The 12,655-nt window shown below is 49.1% G+C and overlaps 1 long non-coding RNA gene and 1 pseudogene across 1 annotated transcript in view; one reads left to right on the forward strand and one right to left on the reverse strand.

The window, feature by feature from the left end:
* LOC103222800 (uncharacterized) overlaps window positions 1-12,655 on the reverse strand; it is an 88,960-nt gene that overhangs the window by 32,857 nt on the left and 43,448 nt on the right. The gene's annotated exons all lie outside the window — the stretch shown is intronic.
* On the forward strand, window positions 10,641-12,157 carry LOC103222859 (uncharacterized; annotated as a pseudogene).

The raw sequence follows: 12,655 nt of genomic DNA on the forward strand, positions 1-12,655 counted from the left end.
AAGGTTCTGTAATTCACAATCAGTGGCAGAACCAACATGCCCAAGCAGGTCTGGCCAAAGCCTGTGTTTCAGCCACACCACCTGGTTGCTGCCCCTAAGGCTCAGTGGGCAAGTAACAGATCACTCCGATTGCAGAGGCTTCAGAAATGCCTTCCACCATGGTACAATGGACGGTTCGCTCTCAGGAGGGGAAGCGGGGTGGGAATCAGCACACAGTTCTGCTAGGTTTCTCATGCAGGGCACAGACTATGTATTTTGTGCCTTACTCTGCAGGTGAAATGTCTCCTGCCCCCTGTACAACAGCTTTCTTTGTCCTCTCCACATAAAAGTACCACTGAGTTCCTCAGGGGCAGGCAGTGATCACTGCCCTGTGCCACACCTGACTGATGTCCCAGCAGTTGGACACACAGGCTCTTCTCTTATGGCCCAGGCTGCCCCCATCTGCTAAGCATTGAAAACTACACACAGGATTTGCAGAACATGAATGACATGGAGGTGACTGCTTTTTCTCTGTTGAAAACTTACTGCACTGTCCTAAAAAAGGGAATTCAGGAAAAGATGAACATTTGAGGCTGGCTGGCTGTAATCTTCAGCTGCTGAGAAAGCCTCAGCTGCTCGGTTCCACTGTGGAAATCCAACTCCTCCCTCAAAGTCCAACTCAAGTACACCTCCTCTGCGGTGCCTGCCCCTTCCTCCCTTTCACAAGCACGTGCTCCCTCTGCAGTCCCGGAGCATTCTATCGCCACCTCTGGAGCCACACTGTCCCAGCCTACAGCCAGCTCAGTGCACAGCTGCCGCTCCCTGTGTGTACCTGCAGGCCCCACCTGGGCTGGAAGGCTGCCTCCTTCTCCTCCGCCCAGAGGCGGCACTCAGGAACTACTGAATGAGGGAGGGAGTGGATGAGCAAGATCAGCCAAGGGCCACAGGGAGTGGCGGGCAGCTCCCAGCAGGAACAGCCCCTGCCCTGCCAGTCCGGACATGCTGGCTCTGTTCTCAGCAGGGCCGCTAAAAGCTCCGTTATAAACAGCTCTAGGCCACAATGGTCAACTTGGTGTCAGGCCCTAGAGACACCAAAAATCCTAACAAATAAAGAGGCCGCGTATGCAGCATGCTGGTTAAAAGCACAGGCTTCGAAGTCAGAGCTTGAATTCCACTTATTACGTGACCTTGAGCAAGTTAATGCATCAGTCTCATTTTGTCACCGGCAAAATGAGGACATTATCTGCCACACCGTGTTGCTGAAAAAGTAAGAGAGGTGACAGACGCAAAGTGCTTGGCACTTACCTACTCTTACTGGTTTATTACAAAGAAGAGAACACGGAAACAGCCAAATGGAAGAGATGCACAGGGCACACCATGGGGCAGAGAGGTCGGGGCTCCCATGCCGTCCCTGGAAGTGCCACCTCCCCAGCACCAAATGAGTTCACCAAACCAGAAGCTCTCCAAACCCAATATTTAGAGGGTTTTATGGAGCTTTCATAACATAGACATGATTAAGTCATTGGCCACCCGTGACTAGCTCAATCTCCAGCCTGTCTCGTCTCCCCTCCCAGAGGTAGGGGTGAGGCTGATACGTCCAACTCTTTACTCATGACTCATCTTTCTGGCAACCAGCCCCAATCCTGAACCTGTCTAGGGGCCCGAAGCCACCTGTCATCTCATTATCATACAAAAGACACTCCTATCACCCCAGAGATTCCAAAAGTCTTAGAAGCTCTTGTGTCAGGTATTGAAACCTAAGACCAAATATTATAAGCAATGATGTTCCTATCACTCAGGAAATTACAAGGGTTTTAGAAGCTCTGGGCCAAAAACCAGGAAGAATACTAAATAGACACAATATTGTATGTATCCCACTATCACAATAATTTTTTTTTGAGACAGAGTCTACCTCTGTTGCCCAGGTTGGAGTGCAGTGGTACGGTGTCAGCTCACTGCAACCTCCACCTCGCAGGTTCAAGCAATTCTTGTGCCTCACCCTCCTGAGTAGCTGGGACTATAGGTATGCGACACTACAAGTGACTAATTTTTGTATTTTTTAGTAGAGATGGGGTTTCACTGTGTTGGCCAGGCTGGCCTTCAACTCCTGGCCTCAAGTGATCTGCCCGCCTCAGCCTCCAAAAATCTGGGATAAGTCACGAGCCACCATGCCTGGCCACACTATCACAATAATTATACTGAGAGGATGGGGGAGAAAAACGTGGGCAACAGGAGGAGCGGGGAGGGTAAGCAACCTGAATCCTTGTCTTCCACAGTAGGACATCTCCCTGTCTTTCACACAATCTAGAAGAACGAGCTAAAACATAAACACAGTAACCTCCAAGGAGCATGGATCAGGGTGGAGAAGGGTAAAGTAGGGGATTGCTGGGTTTTGTTCTAAGCCTTGTTAATTTCTGACTCTTGGAGCTGTATGCCTGTACACCTGTGCTAAAAATGAGTATTTACCTGTAATCCCAGCACTTTGGGAAGCCAAGGTGGGCGGATCACGAGGTCAGGAGATCGAGAGCATCCTGGTTAACACGGTGAAATCCCGTCTCTACTAAAAATACAAAATATTAGCCGGGCATGGTGGCGGGCGCCTATAGTCCCAGCTACTCAGGAGGCTGAAGCAGAAGAATGGTGTGCACCCGGGAGGCGGAGCTTGCAGCGAGCTGAGACCACGCCACTGCACTCCAGCCTGGGTGACAGAACAAGACTCCATCTCAAAAAAAAAAAAAAAATGAGTATTTAATTTTTAAACAAAATCTGATACTTGACCAACAACAATAGTATATTAAGTGACATGGTTTTTTGTTTTTGTTTTTGTTTGAGAGAGGGTCTCGTTCTGTTGCCCAGGCTGGAGTGCCGTGGTGCAATTCTAACTTACTACAGCCTCAAGTTATTGGGATCAGGTGATCAACCTCCTGAGCAACTAGAACCACAGGTGTGCACCACCACGCCCAGCAATTTTTTTTTTTTTTTTTTTTTTTTTTTTTTTGGTAGAGGTGGAGGTCTCGCTATGTTGCTGGTCTTAAACTCCTGACCTCAGTGGATCCTACTGCCTCAGCCTCCCTAGGTGCTGGGATTACAGGTGTGAGCCACCATACCAGGCCCAAGTGGTGTATTCTGAAATTTTTTGGAATCCAACCACTTTGAAAATGTATGGAGAGCTATAAATCGTCTCCCCATAAACACACCTGGATGCATATACAAAAAAATGTTGCACAGGATTTTGGGGACTTCATACATTTCTGAAAGCCAGGTTAAAAACCTTAGGATTATAGATTTTGGTTTCTCTTTTTTTTTTTTTTTTTTTTTTTTTTCCAGAGTCTCGCTTTGTCGTCTAGGCTGGAGTGCAGTGGCGTGATCTCGGCTCCTGCCTCAGCCTCCTGAGTAGCTGGGACTGCAGGCGCCCACCACCATGCCCGGCTAATTTTTTGTATTTTTAGTAGGGGCAGGGTTTCACCATAGCCAAGATGGTCTCGATCTCCTGACCTCGTGATCTGCCCTCCTCGGCCTCCCAAAGTCTGGGATTACAGGCATGAGCCACCACGCCCGGCCCTAGATTCTGGTTTATTAAAGGAAATGTATTTCAAGTCAGAGCTTGTCATTTATTGCACAGCAAAATTAAAACTTCATTAAAAAAATCAGAAACAGCCACATGATAAAATGAGGTCCTGCTTGGTTTTAAACTACTTGGTGACCACCATCAGTTGTTTTCTTGACCACAGGATGCACCTAATTCCTAACTATGAACAAAGGTACAAACACTGTTTATTGGGCTTTTGGCTTCAGCCTTGAAACAATCGGATTCTCTCAAACTCAGGAATGTGAATCGCTGTTGGGTGGATGCAGCTGTTTCCATTCTAGAAATGGACCTGGAATCATGTACTTTTCACCCATGAAGAGTCCTTTGTGTAAAACTTGAAAAGGCAAGGTCCCAAATTCCCCATATGGGTGTTTCTTCCAGTAGAGGAATTACTCTAATGACTTCTTAGCAAAACTTACATAATCAGGGCAGGCCATCAAAATACTCCAGAACACAAAGTTTAGCTCCGTTTCTGATGGACCTGTCTCCACTGCTATCAGTCTCACCAACAGCCTCACATTAAGTCAGAGGAACGGTTTTTGCATTTAAGAAGGATCTTCATGACTGGGTGCGGTGGCTCACGCCTGTAATCCCAGCACTTTGGGAGGCCAAAGTGGGCGGATCACGAGGTCAGGAGTTTGTGACCAGCCTGGCCAACATAGTGAAACCCCGTCTCTACTAAAAATACAAAAATTAGCCGGGCTTGGTGGCACGTGCCTGTAGTCCCAGTTACTCAGGAGGCTGAGGCAGGAGAACTGCTTGAACCCGGGAGGTGGAAGTTCTGGCAAGCCGAGATCGCGCCACTGCACTCCAGCCCGGGCAACAGAATGAGACTCCGTCTCAAAAAAAAAAAAAAAAAAAAAGAGGGATCTTCATGTTCCTGCCAATTTGTTAAAAAAAAAAAAAAAAAATTGGTATCTGTTAACCAGAGGCAATGAAAAGCACCTCCCAGGCTGCTGTAGTAAGTGGATTGGTAACTGTAGTGGGAGATTCCAACCCCGGAGACCTGTGACTATGTCACACAGCAAAAGGGCTTTGCCACAGGCCTTAGGAGGAGTATCCTGGGCTATCCAGGGAGGTCCAATCTAATCCCAGGAGCCTCGAAGAGCATAGAACTGGCCAGGCGCGGTGGCTCACGCCTATAATCTCCGCACTTTGGGAGACCAAGGCTGGCGGATCACGAGATCAAGAGATGGAGACCATCCTGGCTAAAATGGTGAAACCCCATCTCTACAAAAATACAAAAATTAGTCGGGCGTCGTGGCGGGCACCTGTAGTCCCCGCTACTCGGGAGGCTGAAGCAGGAGAATCACTCAAATCTGGGAGGGTGGAGGTTGCAGTGAGCTGAGATCACGCCACTGCACTCCAGCCCGGGCGACAGCGCGAGACTCCGTCTCAAAAAAAAAAAAAAAAAAAAAAAAAAAAAGGGCATAGAACTTTCACCGAGTGGAGAAAGAGAAATGTACACAGGGGAACTGGAGAGCCTGACCAGGTCCCTGGCCTAGCTAGTCCTGAGCTGATGGGACCACGTGCAAAGACCAGATAGAGGCCTCAGGAGCTGAGGGCAGCCCCCATCAGATGGCCAGCAAGGGAACAGACACCTCAGTCCTGCAACCACAAGGAACTATATTTGGCCAAAAGCACTTGGAAACAATTCTCCAGTGAGGAATGCAGCCCAGCCCACGTGGTGATTTTTGCCCAGTGACACCCACATCAGACTTCTGCCCCACAGAACTGTGAGATGATACAATTTCAATTGTTTTAAGTCACGAAATTTGTGGAAATGTGGTAAAGCAGCAACAGAAATGAATACAGTGATTTACGTGGAAACCCCTAGAAGAGTGTCTGGCACGGTGTTGACACCTGACAAGCGTTTCCTGATTTCCTCACATCGCAAGGCAGGGCTGGCCACACTCCATCCAAAACAAGAGACGATAGACTTGTTCTGACAAAACAGATTCAGTGAATTATAAATGGCCCAGAACACCTACAGATTTTAGGTTTCAGGTAAAGACTGCCTTTCCTTTCACTTAGAAACCTCCCAATGCTCATCTTACTGATAAACTCTAAGTACCACGCAAGAGACTAAACACCAGACAAACCCAGCCCCAGATGCCCCCAGGGAGCCCATCCCAGCACTCACTCCGCTGCACTGAAATGAGGTCCACATCAGTTTATCGCACTAGACCAAGAACTCCAGCTCTCGATGTGTGAGTCACCAGTGCTGCCTCTGCATCTCTGCTTCTAGGATGGTGCTTCTGCACTTCACAGGAAATCTGTATCAATGTCAACACTATATATGACAGTATAACTTAATATCTGCACAGAAAACAAAAATTCTTTGAGGACCAGGGCCGGGTTTATTAGCCTTTATACTCCCACTGCCACTGTCTGGGACATCAGACGCACTCGGTAGAAGTTGGTGAAGAGAAAGAAAAGGCAGAGGAGAGAGAGGAAAGCAGGACCAACACTGCAGACACAGATTCCGAAGTGGCTGGAGGAGAGGCAGGGCAGAGAAACTTCCTGGATGCTGGAATGGGGTTCACTGTGATACCTGCTGCTGGATTTCAAATGTCAAAGGTGACGCTTTGCTGACCTTGACCTCTGACTGCCCTTTAGCTTTCCCAACCTCAAGACAGGGCACTTAGAAACTGCAATGTCAAGAAATTATGCTTCATTAAAGCATGGGAATGTTATTTACATGGACGTTCATTACTGCATTTTTTACATGGGAATGTAAATAATTGAAGAGATTGTTAAAGATGAAATCATGCACATTCAATAACTTTGTAAAATATTAATGATAACTGAAACACAAATTTTGATGTTCCCTAAAAATGCTAAAATATAAAACAATATTGGCCAATTAAAGATAGAAAACAATCCTAATGAAGCTCCCCAACAGACACATTAAAACTTCTCTGTACATTAAACATTTGGGATTTCAAAGGAAAACTCAGATTCATTCCATTCTTAATAGGGTGTTTTTTAAAAAAAAAAAAAAATCTTAGGTAATACAATATTTCATTTAAAATTTACAAAATTTCATTAAATTCACAATTTCATTTGATTCTCAAAACAATCTCCTGAGTTAGGCAGAACAGATATTACTAATAACTAACTCCATTTTACAGGTAAGGGAACTGAAGTTCAGAAAGTACTTGAACTTAACGAAAGCTTTAATAGGGCCACATATCGAAACCAAATCCTCTGCTCAAAAGAACTAGAGTAAGTTATCTTTTACATATTATTCATACTTAAATCCTGTCAATATCCAAAAATGTTTTGAGGCAGCCTGCAATAATAGACACCTATCCAATAAAAACATTAAAATGAAAAACAGGGGAAAAAAAAACAGCAGGTGACATGGGAGACAGAGGAAGGTAGATAGCAAAGACTGAGACTTATAATCTAAGAAAACTTCATCTCTGACCTTCCAGTTCCAGGGAGATAATACTAAAGGAAACAAGATGGTTTATAGACTCATAAGCTGACAAAAGAGAAGTCGCATCAGTTCTTAACTATGAAACACTCCTAGCAGCCACAGCAAATCTCTAGGACAACATACCAATGGCATCAAAGCAAGAGTATACTTCAGTGATAGAGTCAATTAAGTTCCCTGTTTGGGACCCTGGCCACGGCTAGAGAAAAGAACTCTGAAATGTAGAGCTCAAAAATACATCCTCTGTCGGCCAGGCACAGTGGCTCACGCCTGTAATCCCAGCACTCTGGAAGGCTGAGGCAGGCGGATCATGAAGTCAGGAGATCATCCTGGTTAGCACAGTGAAACCCTGTTTCTACTAAAAGTACAAAAAATTAGGCGGGCGTGGTGGCAGGCGCCTGTAGTCCCAGTTGCTTGGGAGGCTGAGGCAGCAGAATGGTGTGAACCCAGGAGGCGGAGCTTGCAGTGAGCCGAGATCCTGCCACTGCACTCCAGCCTGGGTGACAGAGCAAGACTCCGTCTCAAAAAAAAAAAAAAAAAAAAAAAAAAAAAAAAAAATATATATATATATATATATATATATATATATGCCCTCTGTCTTCTCCATACCCATGTGTCCCCTTCCGTGAGAGACTTCCTTTCATTTAATCCACATAAAAATCAAGCCTACTCTAAATGAAAAATACCTCGACACAGAAGCAGCATTAACTAGTTGTTTTATTAAAACATTAATAAAATCTAGAAAACCATAAAGAAAATCTGGTCACGTTTTGAAGCCCTCTCCTAAGATCAGATTCCCCAAAAGAACAAAGTGCATGAGGCATATAACAAAGATCTTTTCCTAAATTAAGATAAGAATGCAAATCAAAATAAAGGCAAAATCCTACTGAGTGAAGCAAAAATGGTAATTCAGTAGCTCACAACTTGACCAAATGGCTATTTTTAATCCTTATAATCATCCAAATAACTAGGAATAGCAGAGAAAATTGTGTCTCCTTTCTACAGAGACACATGGCTTTAAGAAACTCAAGCACATCAAATTCCCACCTTACCAAACAGATAAATTGGAAAGGAGCTTAGTATTTTATTTTTAAATTATCTATTTACCTTTTTATCTTTTAGAGAAAGGGTTTCACTCCATCACACAGACTGGCGTGCAGTGGCATGATTATAGCTCAATGCAGCCTCTAATCTTGGGCTCAAGTGATCCTCGCACCTCAGCCTCCCAAAGTGCTGGCATTACAGGTGTAAACCACAGCACCCGGCCTTACTATTTTAAAGAATTAATTACCGTATTCCTTAGAATTGTAGCTCCTTTATAGGTCATTCAACATGTGACGCAATTTCTTACAAGTGGTATTTTTTTTTCTTTTTTTTTTTGAGATGGAGTGTCACTGTGTCGCCCAGGCTAGCGTGCAGTGGTGCAATCTCAGCTCACTGCAACCTCCACCTCCCGGGTTCAAGTGATTCTCCTGCCTCAGCCTCCTGAGTAGCTGGGACTACAGGCGTGTGCCACCACACCCGGCTAATTTTTTGTATTTTTAGTGGAGACCGGGTTCCACCATGTTAGCCAGGATGGTATCCATCTTCTAACCTCGTGATCTGCCTGCCTCGCCCTCCCAAAGTGTTGGGATTACAGATGTGAGCCACCACACCCAGCCACAAGTGGTAATTTTAAACTATCCTTCAAACCGTTACACAAAGCCAAGTACATCTACTCAAGGCACTCTCAAATTTCCATTTACTCCCATTTTACTCACCAAAATAAAATGTTAAATTGGAACATATTTCACATGACACTTAAAAGATCAACAAAATGCTCCTGAAAAGTTCTGAGCTCAACAACCCCATTAATGAGAAAAAACAAACCAACTGGACATAGTGAAGATGCCGCACATAAAACACAATTGTGAAGAATATGCAAGATATTCTTAAGGTTTCATCATAGATACTTGTCCTTAACTCTGAGATACAGTATATACTCATGTAACTAAACTTGTTTAAAAGGAAAAAAAAAGGGGGGGAAGAAGAAAAAGAACTTCCACTTTAGAACCCACATTTTCTTTTTTTTTTTTTTTTTTTTTGAGACGGAGTCTCGCTTTGTTGCCCAGGCTGGAGTGCAGTGGCGCGATCTCGGCTCACTGCAAGCTCCGCCTCCCAGGTTCACGCCATTCTCCTGCCTCAGCCTCCTGAGTAGCTGGGACTACAGGCGCCCGCCACCTCGCCCGGCTAATTTTTTCTATTTTTTGTAGAGACAGGGTTTCACCATGGTCTCGATCTCCTGACCTTGTGATCCGCCCGCCTCGGCCTCCCAAAGTGCTGGGATTACAGGCGTGAGCCACCGCGCCCGGCCAGAATCCACATTTTCAAAGGCCTCCATTATTTACACCATTGCCGGGAAGAGAATTTTTCTCTGCTATATTTGCTTGAAAGAATTAAAGGTGTAGGGCAAAGATTCTTGGAAATTATGTAGTTTACGATCCTCAAAGGTGAGAAAAATGAAGCCCAGAAGAGAAGGCCTTCCAGGAAAATTTCAGAGCCAGAGGGAGACCCAGCACATTGTTTTTGTTTTGAGAGGAAGTCTCACTCTATGGCCCAGGCTGGAGTGCAGTGGAGCCATTTCAACTTACTGCAACCTCCGCCTCCTGGGTTCAAGCTATTCTCCTGCCTTAGCCTCCTGAGTAGCTGCGATTACAGGCGCCCGCCACCACGCCCGACTAATTTTTGTATTTTTAGTAGAGACCGGGTTTCACCATGTTGGCCAGGTTGGTCTCGAACTCCTGACCTCAAGTGATCCGCCCGCCTAGACCTCCCAAAGTCCTGGGATTACAGGCGTGAGCCACCGCGCCCGGCCGACCTGGTAAGTTTTAATCAATTACTCTGAACTATGCAACAAACACTAGGAAATAATAGGAAAAAAATTAATCTAAAAACCCTCTGGAGAGTCAAAGAATTGTAGATTTAAAATAGCATGAATACTTGGATTCATGGTATTGAAAAAGGACCTCGCATTTACCCGCATGTACAAACTGCCTGCCCAGCTCTATCAGAGCATTTTTCAAGCTGTGCTACAGTTAACTATGTACTGCCCAAAGCCAATCTGTCCCTGCAGATCATAAGCTCTTAAAGACCAGGACTTCAGGAGAACAAGCAAAACTTCAGAGAGAAGGGAGCCACCTAAACAGAGTTCACAGCAATGGGTAGGCAGAGGCTGATGACTGGAGGTGGGCGTTAGTGTTGGGGTCTGGGACACCAGAGGGCAGAGAAGGCAAAAGGGCCTGCATGACACGCTACAGGGCTAGGAGCCACAGCTGCGGTGATTAGTTCAGTTTTCTCTTGTATGCCTGTTACTTATACACCATCTCTTGTTCAGAAAGAACTTCAGGCTGAGTATTTGGACTCCTTGAGCCTTCTGCTGTTTGTCTCCAGGACGTTTATCACTCCTAAAAGGGGAAAACTGTCCAGTTCGATTTTGCTTCCTGGGACATGACAGGTTTTTCAAAGGTTTGATGAAAGCATTCACGAAGGAGTGATTCCACTTCCTTTGGTGGCTGAGAAATACAGCGTCTGAGGGGCAGCATCAGGTCTTCCCATCAAGCTGAGGTCGCAGTCTCCCCACCCACGGACCTCACCCTCGCTCTCCCCTCATAAATCTGACCTCTAACTGTAACTGCCTTGGCCTCATTCCGTGGGTGTGGATGCTCCTGCTTGAAACGCATTTTCCAGCCCGCCAAATTCTTGGGACTGAGAGCTACAAAGTTCAATCTGGCTTTCCAGATTTTTTTTTCCTCCCCATTACTAACGGAAGAAACCAAGAAGCGCCGGGCAGAAGGGCCCTGCTCCTTCCAATCAGAGCCCAGCCCGGGGCCAGAGCAGGAAGCGCGGCGGTGGGACGCGCGGTGACAGCCCCTTGCCCCCCAGGACTCGCCGGCCAGGGCAGAGGTCGGTGCGGCCGCTGCGCGACAGCTCCGGGCCCGCGCCTCTCGCTTCCTCCCGCCGGGCAAGTGAGAGGATAAATCACGGGCGGGGGCAGTGCGCCCCCACCAACCGCGCCCCCAGCGCACGGACCCCCACTACCCGCGCGTCCCAGGCGGGGTCGACCCAGACAAGCCACCGGGCGGCGCACAGCCCCACTAGCAGGGCGGCCAGGACCCACGCGCACGGGTCCACGCAGGGACCTATAGGTGACAAAACACTCAGGAAGCCGTCATGCGGGGACAGGAAAGAGCCCCCACCCAGAGTCACGGACCCCCTCGTCCGAGGGTCCACGTAGTCCCCTCGGTGAGTCTGGCGAAGCTGTCTCGCTGCCAGGGAGGGCGGGGAGGGCGGCGGAGTCTCCCACTCGCGGTGACCCGGACCCCGCCCCACTAGTGGGTCCTCGCAGGGACCCCTCTGCCGCACACGGGGACCAGCCATGCCGCGGAGGGACTGGGCAGAAGCCAGCGCCCGGGTCCATGCAGTCCCCTCCGCGGCAGACGCGGGGAGCCGGGGAGCAGTGGGGACCGGCCCCCACCCGCAGGGCGACCGGGACCCCCGCGCGGGCCCACGCTGCGTCGCAACAGGCGCGAAGCCCCCGGTGCCACCCGAGGCCGAGACAAAGCCCAGGCGCACGGACCCCGGATCCCGACCCCGGACCCTGCGGAGCCCAGCTCGGAGCCGCCACGCCCGGGGCAGAGACCCCCGCCCGGTCCGGAGACCCCGTCGCCCGTCACGCCGTCTCACCTCAGGCCGCTGCCTCGCAGTGCTCGCTCCTCGCCGCGGCGCCTGGGCCAACTGGAGCGCAGCTGAGCAGCCGACAGAGCCGCGGCAGCCTCAACAATGGAGCCCCGGGGCGGGGCCGCCACCGCAGCTTCAGCCCGTGTTCCCCGCTCAGGATCCGGCTTGGATCAAGGAGCTGCAGCTGGCGCGGGGCTGCGGCTGGGACACACACCGCGCAGGCGCACAGGGCCCCGCCCGCCGCCCGCCGCCCCGCCCCCAGCGGAGCCGGGCGCCCAGGGCCCGCCCCCCGGCCAATGGGGAGCGAGCTGCGCGGAGAGGGCGGGGCCTGGGGAACAAAGGGAGGTTGGGCGGGGCGGGGCGGGGCGGGGCGGGGCGGCGGGGCGCTGGAACGGGGCGTGCGGGGTCCCGCGGGAGGACCGGACCCATGAGCTGGCCGGATCGTGGCCTCCTAGAAGACCCAGCTCAACGTCCACTTGGAGTCTGCTCTACAGGACGCGCTCATCTCAAGCCCAGAACTCAGGCTTTTAGGGCAGAGAGCGAGAGACAGGCTTGCTTTACAGAAAGGGAAACTGAGGTCCAAGGAATAGGATTGCCTGCTGCCCGAAGTCACGTAGTCGCATTCACTCGTTCACCTTGTCATTCAGCAAACATTTGGAAGCACGTATGGTGGGCATTAGGAGTGAAATACGGCCGGGCGCGGTGGCTAGTGTCTGTAATCCCAGCACTTTGTGGGGCCGAGGCAGGCAGATCACTTGAGGCCAGGAGTTCGAAACCAGCCTGGCCAACAAGATGAAACCCCGTCTCTATCAAAAATACAAAAGCTTAGCCGATCGTGGTGGTGCGTACCTGTGGTCCCAGCTACTGGGAAGGCTGAGGCAGGAGAATCATTTGAACCCGGGAGGTGGAGGTTGCAGTGAGCTGAGATC

This window comes from Chlorocebus sabaeus, chromosome 18 (assembly GCF_047675955.1).
Source record: "Chlorocebus sabaeus isolate Y175 chromosome 18, mChlSab1.0.hap1, whole genome shotgun sequence".
NCBI classification, from domain to species: Eukaryota; Metazoa; Chordata; class Mammalia; order Primates; family Cercopithecidae; genus Chlorocebus; species Chlorocebus sabaeus.